The sequence below is a fragment of the Hyperolius riggenbachi genome, chromosome 1, assembly GCF_040937935.1.
Source record: "Hyperolius riggenbachi isolate aHypRig1 chromosome 1, aHypRig1.pri, whole genome shotgun sequence".
Lineage (NCBI taxonomy): Eukaryota > Metazoa > Chordata > Amphibia > Anura > Hyperoliidae > Hyperolius > Hyperolius riggenbachi.
In genome coordinates this window covers 451,324,766-451,336,977 of record NC_090646.1, presented here as the reverse complement: position 1 = coordinate 451,336,977, position 12,212 = coordinate 451,324,766, and the positions used below count along the sequence as shown (strand labels likewise).

The following is a 12,212-nucleotide window of genomic DNA, read 5'->3' as shown; positions in this document are numbered from 1 at the left end:
AATCTGAAATGCATGCAGTGTGCAACAGGCCTAACGCATTACTGATTTTGCTCACCGGAAGAGATGTGAGAACCCCCTGGTTGCCAACTGTAATTACTCATGCATTTTCAGCAGTCTGTATATGTGCACCAACAGTGCTCTTATTGCCAAGTCTACAGAGACGCAGGGCCGGATTTTACTTTTTACCGCCCAAGGCCCGCTATCACCAGTTGCCCTCACACCTACAGCATCCTATACACCCCAACACGGCTGTTTACCTCCTCTGAGGACAGTTAGTCAAGTGATGGAAGGGACTACATTATAAGCTCATTTGAGGACAGTTAGTGACATGATGGCAGGTATTAGATTGTAAGCTCTTTGGTGAGTGGCACAATCGGGGGGTGACAGGCAAGCTCAGAGATTACTGTAAGTGCCCGTTTGCTGCCCCTTATCCCCTGAGTAGCAGATACAGCTCTTGGTAGCCATCCACTGCTATGTGCAAACTCTGTGTAGCAGGATGAATGTTAGTAGCTAAATGGTACTGCCTCCCTGCTGCCCTCAACCCGTCCCTTGCTTTCCTGGTGCCCTAGGCCATTGCCTATGTGGCCTTGCGAGAAATCCGGCCATGCAGAGAAGCATGTGGTGTATTTGATTATGTCACTGTATGAAAGGGTCACAATCATGTGGTCAAGTGTTAATTCTGCTTAAGGTGGACATACACCTGTTGATCTCCCAACAGATCGACCATCAGATAATTCCCTCTCTGATTGAATCTGATCAGAGGGCGATCTATTGCCTGCCCACACATTCCAGACAGATTTCCAATTGATTTTTCACATGAAATTGGATGGGATGAACACATACACTTGGGGGATACCGACCTGGGATCGGTCGGTCACCAGAAAATCGAATGCTGTTACCATTGTGCATCGAGCCCTTGTGACCGGAATTTTCCAGCATACCGAATTCGTTGTTTTGAAACAATAGATTGGCCATGTTGCAGCATCGATACCTGCCAGATTCAATAACTATGATTGAATTGGCTGGATATCAATGCTGAAAATCAAGTAATGTATGGGCAAGCCTTACTGCATAGGCTGTGACCAAGGAGGCCTCCATCCCTGACTTACATTGAACTGGAGGAAAGGTCAATCCTGATACCCTATTGTCTTTTTCATCCATTCAATTTGTATGCAGTAGTCTTCTACTGGTATTATTAGTGTAAGGATATCCATTGAATTGAACGTTATGGTTTTCTGCACCATACCAGTTTTCTTCTTCTTTTTTGTTTTCTAAAATCTGCATTCCCTAGGTGTTTGGATGAGCTGCAAAGCGTGGTGCATTGATTAACCATCTGTCTTCATTAGCTAATTTATAAACGGTCCTTTCTGCACTAAGGGGCATGTTTATGAAAAGCCGTAAAAACAGCTTTTAATTCTTCACTGCGCTATGTAGCATTTCTTTAGGCAATTATTCGACCATAATGAAAGGACCAAAGGTTGCTCTGCATAATCCCATCAGCAGATACATAGCCAATTGCATTCGCTGACCACGGCCATTGACGCAGGATGAGGAAAGGGAGCCCAAGTGATTTCAGAAGAGAAGGTAACTGCAGAGATCACAGACGGCTTATGATCAGTTGCTATAGGCAGCTCCCAAACCAGTGTGCAGTGTGGTGTGCTGTGTGTCCCGGGGGCATCAGAAACAGGCGTAATTAAAACAACAGATACAGTAATGTTTATGAACATATTTAGTTGTTTTCTGCTACTGTTCACTGAATAATATCAGATAAAAATGTCAGCAAATTCCCACTTGTCTACCTTATTACAGTCTAAAGGTGCCCATAATGGTACAGTCTCCAGAACTGATTGGGCGCTGCAAATTGTGCCAATAGACGACTAATGCTCGTTCAGTCAATTTGAAATTTCGTAACGATTCTTTTAGTCTGATCTGATTGCTTATCGTTTTCCCCTCTGTTGGTGGGCAATTGGATCGGTTGGTTGATCATTCTGGAAACTGAATCATTAATGGGCACCTTAAGAAGCTTCCTGGGCTTTGTGCAAAGAGGCATTTGCAAAGCAACTCAAACTACATTAGTAAGTAATACGTTCAGGTTTGGATAATGCAAATGTTGTGGATATTTACAAATGAAATATGTATTTAATATGAGTTCTCTTCTTCCTCTGCTCACAGAACCCCTGGTGGCATTGTGGTTAACATAGCACTAGGACTGAGCAGAAGGCAGCAGACACATATGATACTATCATTACAACCAGCCAAACACTACACAAGGTCTTCCATAATCAGGGTCCGGTTCTACACTATTTGCTGTCTGAAGCCTATTTTTTTCTTGCTGCTGTCCACCCACCTTGCAGGGATTGGAAGGGGTGACACCCACTTCAGGCTGCCCCTTGGTAGGTCCACCACTGTCCATGATTTTCATCTTGGATAACATATGTTCAAGAGGATAAACTCTCCCCATGTTTCTCCAGCTACTTTTGTACATGAAAGCCTTGTACACATGCTTCTCGAGTAAGTAAGAAGGTTGGGGCTGTGTCTGCCAAAGATTTAGTAAAGATGTACAGCAGCTCCCAACCCCCCTTGGTGTGTGTGGTTGAGAGTTCAGACTGGAGGATCATCTCGGTTAAGCACAAGTCAAGGGCATGAATCTCCTAATCACCCCGCCCACATCATGTGTCAGGTCACCTGCCCCTCTCCATGGCAACTGATTGTGTAGCTGGTCAAATTATAGGAGAGCAGAGGGCTCATCCACTTAATAGCAAAACTTTATTCCACAGCAAATCGTAATACAAAGTTTAAGGCTAAAAACTTACAATGAAGGATGAGGGCACCTACCAGTGCAAAGAGGTCGGCATCTGTTTTGCGTTACTTTAACACTTTATCAGGACAACTAGTACACTCTCTGCACTGACCTTAAATAGCGTAAACCAAATGACATTACTTTTAGGTGTTTCTGTGGCTCCATGTGTTACCAGCCCCGACCTGTACTCTAGGGATCTAGCAGGGGACTGTCCTCACAGGTGTGTATGAAGCCTAAATCTAATCAGTAATCTGGAAGCAGGCAAGAATGGTAGCGATTACAGAGTTCACTAATCAGACTTGATGTACAGATAACAGATGTGTGAGTATGTCTGTAACACACAAACTGGGAAGGTGTCCAGTGCGGCAGGCAGAGAGCGCGATACTGCTGGCGTACATAGATATACAGGTTGCTAGTAAAGAGCCAATACACAGGTACCCAGGTGACTTCCGGGGGTAATATTAGTAGTGTGTTAGATGTGATTTATTGATCAGATGCTTTAGCATGCGGTATGATGGGGGTTGTGCATTTTCAGACTGATTTAGTTCATGTATTAAGTTCACTTACCACTTAAAACAGTATTTTGAGCATTCTGATCTAATAATATGCTAAACAACTTCAGGTGAATAACATATTTTCAAAACAAAGCGAAATTTATAACCTCAGACCATCTATTATTCAAAAAGAATAAAAGAGTTGCCTCGACATGAATACAAAGGGATACATGGGAGCTCCATACACTAAGAGGAATCATATTTGTCATTAAACATCTTGAAATCAATAGTCTAAAACCTGCACTTGGGCAGACATTGTTTGGTTAATTCATTGCATGTGCGGCGGCTACAGATTACCTTTTCTAAAAATGCAGGCAGTTTTCAAATAAATTACCCTAATGTCAAAACATCTGGGAGACAAAGCAGTTATTTCTCATGTGAGCAGTGAATTACATGAAATTTGTAGGCTCCCCTCTCAATCAAATCGCATTGCCCTGGAGGAAAGTGTCAGAGCAACATCAAGGAAGAAGGAAAATATTTCAGCGCATAATGTAGGTATGAAAGCGCAGCGATTACACAGAGGGAGCCCAGCCTTCTTCTGCTGATGTAATCTTACATTATATTATTCATGTTGCTGTAATCGTATGCTTGCTTATAATGGCCTACGGGCCACAGGCACTGGCAGGAAACTATAGAAACAGTTCCTGTAGATTAGGCTTTTTTTCTTTACCTCAACATAAACACATTGTCTTTGATGAGGAAATGAAATGTGAAATTCATAACAGTCTACTGTAGGGATGATATCAAGCTACTAGCGCAATCACCGAGCATTCCGGAGCTTATTTAACAAAAATGCAAATAGGAAAAAAATGTTTATTGCATTCCTAGTGGGTTGGGTCTAGTGTTGGGCGAACAGTGTTCGCCACTGTTCGGGTTCTGCAGAACATCACCCTGTTCGGGTGATGTTCGAGTTCGGCCGAACACCTGATGGTGTTCGGCCAAACCGTTCGGCCGCATGGCCGAACTAAGAGCGCATGGCCGAACGTTCCCCGAACGTTCGGCTAGCGCTGTGATTGGCCGAACGGGTCACGTGGTTCGGACCCGAATGTGCTCTGATTGGCCGAACTGTCACGTGGTTCGGGTAAATAAATACCCGAACCACGTCATATCTCCGCCATTTGTCTGTGGGTTTAGCTTTTGGTAGGCAGGCAGGGTAGTTCGCGCTCCAGCCACGCTAGCCAGGGTCCCCCCAGTCATTGTGTCGCTGCTGGGAATAGTAGGACACCACTCGCCCAGCTACACTATATAGCATTCTGTTTACTGCCACTCTGTGTACCTTGCTCAGCCACACTATATAGCATTCTGTTTACTGTTCTGTGTCTGCTGGGAATAGTAGTACACCGCTCGCTCAGCCACACTATATAGCATTCTGTTTACTGCCACTCTGTGTACCTCGCTCAGCCACACTATATAGCATTCTGTTTACTGCCACTCTGTGTCTGCTGGGAATAGTAGTACACCGCTCGCTCAGCCACACTATATAGCATTCTGTTTACTGCCATTCTGTGTACCTCGCTCAGCCACACTATATAGCATTCTGTTTACTGCCACTCTGTGTCTGCTGGGAACAGTAGTACACCGCTCGCTCAGCCACACTATATAGCATTCTGTTTACTGCCACTCTGTGTACCTCGCTCAGCCACAGTATATAGCATTGTGTTTACTGCCACTTTGTGTCTGCTGGGAATAGTAGTACACCGCTCGCTCAGCCACACTATATAGCATTGTGTTTACTGCCACTCTGTGTACCTCGCTCAGCCACACTATATAGCATTGGGTTTACTGCCACTCTGTGTCTGCTGGGAATAGTAGTACACCGCTCGCTCAGCCACACTATATAGCATTGTGTTTACTGCCACTCTGTGTACCTTGCTCAGCCACACTATATAGCATTGTGTTTACTGCCACTCTGTGTCTGCTGGGAACAGTAGTACACCGCTCACCCGCCACTGTATAGCATTGTGCTCTGTGTCGCTGCTGGGAATAGTGGTACACCGCTCACCTGCCACTGTATAGCATTGTGCTCTGTGTCGCTGCTGGGAATAGTGGTACACCGCTCACCCACCACTGTATAGCATTTCTGTACTGCCACTGTACTGCTGCCAGTCAGCGTGTACTTTAAGGATAAGTGAAATGAGGAAGAAATCCGGTGAAAGAGGGAGGGGCAAGGGAAGAGGTGTTTCCCCTGACGGTTCACGTACAGGCCACAGGGGAGCACCCAAGAAAACCCACTCAATACCGCCCATGTTGTCCAGGACAACAACCCTCACAAATCCAAAAGAACAGGACCAGATAATTACTTGGATGACCTCTCAAGCGTCCAGCAGTGGGTTAAGCAGCACCAGCACATCACGCACGAAGTCCGAGTCCTCAGTCAGTTACAAGGAGCCAGTGGGCACAAAGCTGACACAACCGGCAGCGACACCACGCACACAACTGCCAGATAACCAGTCCGATGAATTACCTCAGGACACAATGGGGTATTCGCAGGAGCTATTCCCAGCCCAACAAACTTCCACCTTTCAAAGGTCAATGGAGGAACAGCCAGAAATGTTGTGCCCGGATTCACAACCATTAACTGTGGGAAATGCACCGCGCACTGAAATACAAGGCGAGTCCGAGGAGGACTCGGAAACCCAAATCCCAGAGCAATTTGGGCAGGAGGGGTTGCAATTGCAGGAGGTCGGCCGACAAGATCTGGAAGACGACGTTGGAGTGAGCTGCGCAGAGGTTGTTCTGGGGAGCTCTACTCCACGGCGGCGGCCCCCCACAATGACATATGACGAGTTTCAGGAGGTGGAAGAGGAGGGTATGGACAATGTGGACAGAGACCCAGATTTTGTTTGTGAACGAGAACATCGCCGTCGTAGCAGCAGCACAGATGAGTCTGTTGAAGAACCCACTGTTGCACGAGTTCGCCTTGTGCCACAAGGTAGGCGGCGCGCAATTTCAGGCACCACAAGCGTGGAAGTTCAAGTGAGAGGCAAAAGAGGCGCAAACAGAAATCGCCAGCAAGGCAGGTGCTCCAAAGTCTGGGCTTTCTTTGAAGACTGCACTGAGGATGGTACTAAGGCGATTTGCAAGGTGTGCAAGACCCGCCTGAGCAGGGGGAAAAGTATTAACAACCTCTCCACCACCAGCATGAGCCGCCACATGCTATCCAAACATCCCACTCTGTGGGCAAACGCGGCAGGACAGGGTACCAGCAACACTGTCTCCCTTGGGGTCACCAGACTCACCACCAGACCCGCCTCAGCAGCAGCAGTAGCCCAGCCATTGCGTGGTTCACAACATTCACAAACATCAGACGACGCTGACACTGTCACTTTCCGGAGTAGTGCTCTTGAGGTCTCCCAGTGTTCATCAAACACAACAACCAACAGCCCTTCAGTGTGCAGCCCTACGATTCAGTTGTCTGTCTCGGAGATGTTTGATCGCAAGAGGAAATTGCCAGCAAATGACCCCCGGGCCGTGGCAGTAACAGCCAGCATAGCCAAGCTTCTGGCCTGCGAAATGCTGCCATATCGAGTGGTGGAGACAAACAGCTTCAAGGGCATGATGTCAGTGGCCATCCCACGTTACGTGGTTCCCAGCCGCTACCACTTTGTGCGCTCTGCAGTGCCTGAGTTGCATGAGCACGTGGTCAGCAAAATAACCCGAAGCTTGAAGAATGCCGTTGCCTGCAAGGTTCACCTCACCACTGACACCTGGATGAGTGTGTTCGGCCAGGGTCGATACAACTCCCTTACCGCGCACTGGGTGAACCTTGTGGAGCCTGGCAGCGATTCCTCACCTGCTACGGCGCGGGTGTTGTCCACGCCGCAAACAGCTGCACCGCCGTCCCTCCCACTGGATAACAACAGCAGCACCTACCTCTCTGACTCCTTCTCCTCCAACGCATCTCAAAGCTGTACCTCATCCGGAAACGCTAACCCAGCAGCAGAAGGATCGTGGAAGCAGTGCAGCACAGCTGTTGGCATGCGTCAGCAAGCGTTGCTGAAGCTGATCTGCCTTGGGGATAAGCAGCACACAGGGGAGGAAATTTGGAGGGGAATAAAGGAACAGACGGATTTGTGGCTGGCACCGCTGGACCTGAAACCGGGCATGGTTGTGTGTGATAATGGAAGTAATCTCATTCGCGCTTTAAGGTTGGCTAAGCTGACACACATCCCTTGCCTGGCGCACGTGATGAACCTAGTAGTTCAGCGGTTCCTGAGGACATACCCAGGCGTGGCCGATCTTCTGTTGAAGGTGCGACGAGTGGCCAAACATTGCAGAAATTCCAGTACTGCTTCGGGGGCACTCGCCAAGATGCGGGAGCGATTCAATCTCCCCCACCATCGCTTGCTGTGTGATGTCCCTACGCGCTGGAATTCTACGCTGCACATGCTAGCCCGCTTTTGCGAGCAGAAGAGTGCAGTGGTCCAGTACATGACGGCGCAGTACCGAGGCGCATCCGGACAGCTGCCAAGCTTCTGTGGATCCGATTGGGCCAACATGTTGGACCTCTGCCAAGTCCTCCAAAATTTTGAGCAATGCACGTTGCTTGTGAGCAGTGACAACTCTTCAGTCAGCATTACCATACCACTGCTGTGTTTACTGAAGAGGTCAATGTTGAAAATCAAGGAAACAACTGTCATGATGCAACTGGGGGAATCTGAAGGAGAAAACGATCAGCGTGATGGTACCAACATCAGGCCATCCGCATCAGGAAACGCTGGCCCCAGCAGCTAGGATGAAGAAGAGGAGGAGGAACAGCTGGAGTTGGAGCAGGAATTTCCTGCCACCACTGACGAGGGCCAGAGCGGTGCACGTTGGACTTCCACAATTCAGCGCGAATGGTCAGCAGAAGCAGACCAGGAAGAAGGTGACGACTATGATGCATCACAACAACTATCACAACGCTCACAAGAGGATGATGAGGATTCTGGCAGGACTCTGGCACACATGGCTCAATTCATGCTAGACTGCATTGAACGCGACCCACGCATTGTGCGCATTCTGGACAACACCAATTACTGGGTTTATACCCTTCTGGATCCACGGTACAAACACAATGTTCCAAAACTGCTTGAAGAAAGAGTCAGACAGGTCAAAATGGAAGAATACCAGCAGGCCCTTGTGGAGACTTTAGAGAGGAGATTGACATCCTCCCCCTCCTCTAGCCAGTTGTACGCCGACAGACTGACTTCCGCAAACCCAGGACGACCAGGAGGGCAGCAAACAACACAAGCCGCAGCTAGTGCCCAAAAGGGAATGGTATCGGCAGTGTCCTTGGAGTGGGAAAATTTTATGACACCCATGCAGCAGCAGCCCACAGAACAGCAAGCGTGCAGATCCACCTCCAACACCGATCGCCTGGAGAAGATGGTCAAGGACTACATGTCAGATGGCGTAGCTGTGTTGAACAATCCATCTGCACCCTTCAACTATTGGGTATCGAAGCTAGACACCTGGCACGAACTGGCAATGTACGCAATAGAGGTGCTGGCTTGCCCCGGCAGCCAGCGTTATGTCGGAACGCTGTTTCAGTGCTGCCGGAGGCATCGTCACAGATCGGCGTATCCGCCTCTCCACAGAAAATGCAGACCGTCTGACTCAAATTAAAATGAATCAATCTTGGATTGGAAACGACTACGCAACACTCCTGGACCCCAACCAAGTAACATGAACAATGACCATCTGTGATGGGCTAGTGTTTCCGGTCCCTGTTTATTGAACCTCTCATCTTTATTACATTTATGACTGCATGGCGGCAAAAAGCATTGCTATATCCGCACGCTATTTGTCCTTATGCAAGGCCTGGGATGTTGTGTCTCAAAAAGCGTGGCCTTCTCCTCCTGCGGCTCCTCCTGTTCCCTCACGTGTGCTGCTGCTGCTGCTGCTGGGTTAGCGTTTCCGGTCCCTGTTTATTGAACCTCTCATCTTTATTACATTTATGACTGCATGGCGGCAAAAAGCATTGCTATATCCGCACGCTATTTGTCCTCATGCAAGGCCTGGGATGCTGTGTCTCAAAAAGCGTGGCATTCTCCTCCTGCGCCTCCTCCTGTTCCATCACATGTGCTGCTGCTGGGTTAGCGTTTCCGGTCCCTGTTTATTGAACCTCTCATCTTTATTACATTGATGACTGCATGGCGGCAAAAAGCATTGCTATATCCGCACGCTATTTGTCCTCATGCAAGGCCTGGGATGCTGTGTCTCAAAAAGCGTGGCCTTCTCCTCCTGCGCCTCCTCCTGTTCCATCACGTGTGCTGCTGCTGCTGCTGCTGGGTTAGCGTTTCCGGTCCCTGTTTATTGAACCTCTCATCTTTATTACATTTATGACTGCATGGCGGCAAAAAGCATTGCTATCCGCACGCTTCTTGTCCTCATGCAAGGCCTGGGTTGTGTCTCAAAGCGTGGCCTTCTCCTCCTGTGCCGCCCTCCTCCTGTTCCATCACGTGTGCTGCTGCTGGGTTAGCGTTACCGGTCCCTTTTCCTGGAACCTCTTCTCTGTATTACACTTATGACTGCATGGTGACAAAAAGCATGTTACCTGTGCAAAGAAACATGACATTTTCCACATTTAAAAGACAGTTTTTCCTTTGAAACTTTACAATCAATTTTCTCAAAAACTATAAGCTCTTTTTCAAATATTTTTTTTCCTCTTGTACCCACTCCCAAGGTGCACATACCCTGCAAATTTGGGGTATGTAGCATGTAAGGAAGCTTTACAAAGCACGAAAGTTCGGGTCCCCATTGACTTCCATTATGTTCGGAGTTCGGCGCGAACACCCAAACATCGCGGCGATGTTCGGCGAACGTTCGCGAACCAGAACATCTAGGTGTTCACCCAACACTAGTTGGGTCACCCCGAGCTGCTTGGTTACTCTGTTGTTTGACAGGAGAGACTGTGATCAGCTGGTGAATGCAGCTCTCAGCCAATCAAGGTTGAAAAAAGAGCAATGCAGACCTCAAGTGAGAGGGATATGGAGGCTGCCATATTTATTTCCTTTTAAATTATGCACATTTCCTCTGCCTCTAATATTTTTAGCCATAGACCCTGAACAAGCATACAGATCAGATGTTTCAGACAAGATTAGCTGCATGCTTGTTTCCGGTGTGTGATTTAGACACTACTGATGTCAAAGAGTTCAACAGGATTGCCAAGCATCTGGTATTGTTTAAAAGGAAATCAATATGGCAGCTTCCATATCCCTCTCACCTAGGGTTCCTTTTAAATTATTTTCAAATATGCCATATTTATCCATGAACAGTTCCCCGGATTCTTATGAGATGTAAAATATATATGTGGGTCCCAAAATGTGCTGCAAATCACAGATGAAAGCTTTGGAAAATTTCTGTGTAGGCGTGAACTCTTCTCTCTCTTCCCCTTCAAATGCTCAATGGACTTATCACAGGCAAACCAGATCCGAAGCACCAAATGTTGTTTATACAACAGATTTCAAAGACATAACAACAAAAGTTGTTTTGGTGATACCTTTAATGACTAACTGTACAAGATTCCTTTGCAAGCTTTCAAAACTCTAAGTTTCTTCTTCAGGCATGTTTGAGGACTGGATCAGAGCCATACAAAGCACTGATACAACCTAAACAACTTTTGTGATGTCTTTGGATTCTCTCCATGACTAATACCAGACCACACACAACTGGCTTCACCATGGCATATACAGTGCATTGCTCTAATCAGAAGTTTTCTAAAAGAGTATTGGCAACAACTGATGTCAAATAGGTGGAGAAAGGGCATTCTTGCAGCAACGTGAACACAATTTCAGTATACCCTAACAAACACACTACTGGATTTCAGGCAATTTTACACTGCATTTCCCAATGCCACGAGTAACTGGCACAGGACGTTAGAAAAGATTTCTGCAACAGAAACATAGGCTGCAGTATGTGTTATTAGCAGTAGGAGGGATGTTTTGCATGCCAAGTGACATTCTTATCACTCATCTGTACACAGGAGATTCCCTTGCATACAGCCACAGTGTCTAGGCTTTAGTTATCAAAGCTGGAATCCCAAAGATTTGAGATATCTCTGTTACGTAATTATTTAGCAGTGGAGTATTACTCTGGGGGCTGATTTGTTTAACATAGTGCTATGTGGATAGGCATGGACCCTCTTCAGCTAATAGAAAACAGAATTTTACTATGTTATAGGATTTTAAAAGTGTTACCATACTCTTTGCTGTGCTATATTTCAAAAGACCAATTCAAGATAATTTAATATTGCGAAGAGAAAAACTTGGTAACCCAAAGGAAATATTCTGCAGTTATATGCCCTTGTTCTAGTTACTAGAGAAAATTAAAGATGAAGTCTAGTTAAAGCACATCACGTTTCTGGGGGCACTCCGGTTTCCTCCTACATCTCCCATGTAAAAGGTAGGTAAATTGGCTTCTGTATATTATGGAATATAATGGCAATGTGACGATGCAGAGCTGAGTCATCACAGAGTATTGAAAACAGAGCTAAGAGACTGCCCTGACTTATTCGCTATAACCAGGCATATGGGTGTAAGGCTATATGACAAGCTGATTCTAGGTGGCAGAGTAATGTACCCGTTATGGGTACTGGATAAAGCAAGAGATTGTTCATGCCCAGTGAAGAGACCTGAATGTACTCAAAAGTATGTCATTGTGATCTGCTTAGTTTTCAAAACATTTTATTGTGGTATGAATACGGATGAGTGTGATTATTAATGGAATTAACTCTACACTTTGACATTGTTCTAAAGGAACATAAAGCGGAGGGGAGGTGACACAACTGACTGCATAAGATGCTATGAGATAGCTAAATCCCCTAATACAAATGGACCATTTCTGAGAACCAATAGAATGCCTATCATTTATATACT

General features: G+C 46.7%; 1 protein-coding gene across 1 annotated transcript in view; it reads right to left on the bottom strand.

Annotated features, from left to right (window-relative positions):
* TTC28 (tetratricopeptide repeat domain 28) overlaps positions 1–12,212 on the bottom strand; it is a 954,491-nt gene that overhangs the window by 673,957 nt on the left and 268,322 nt on the right. The window lies entirely within an intron of this gene.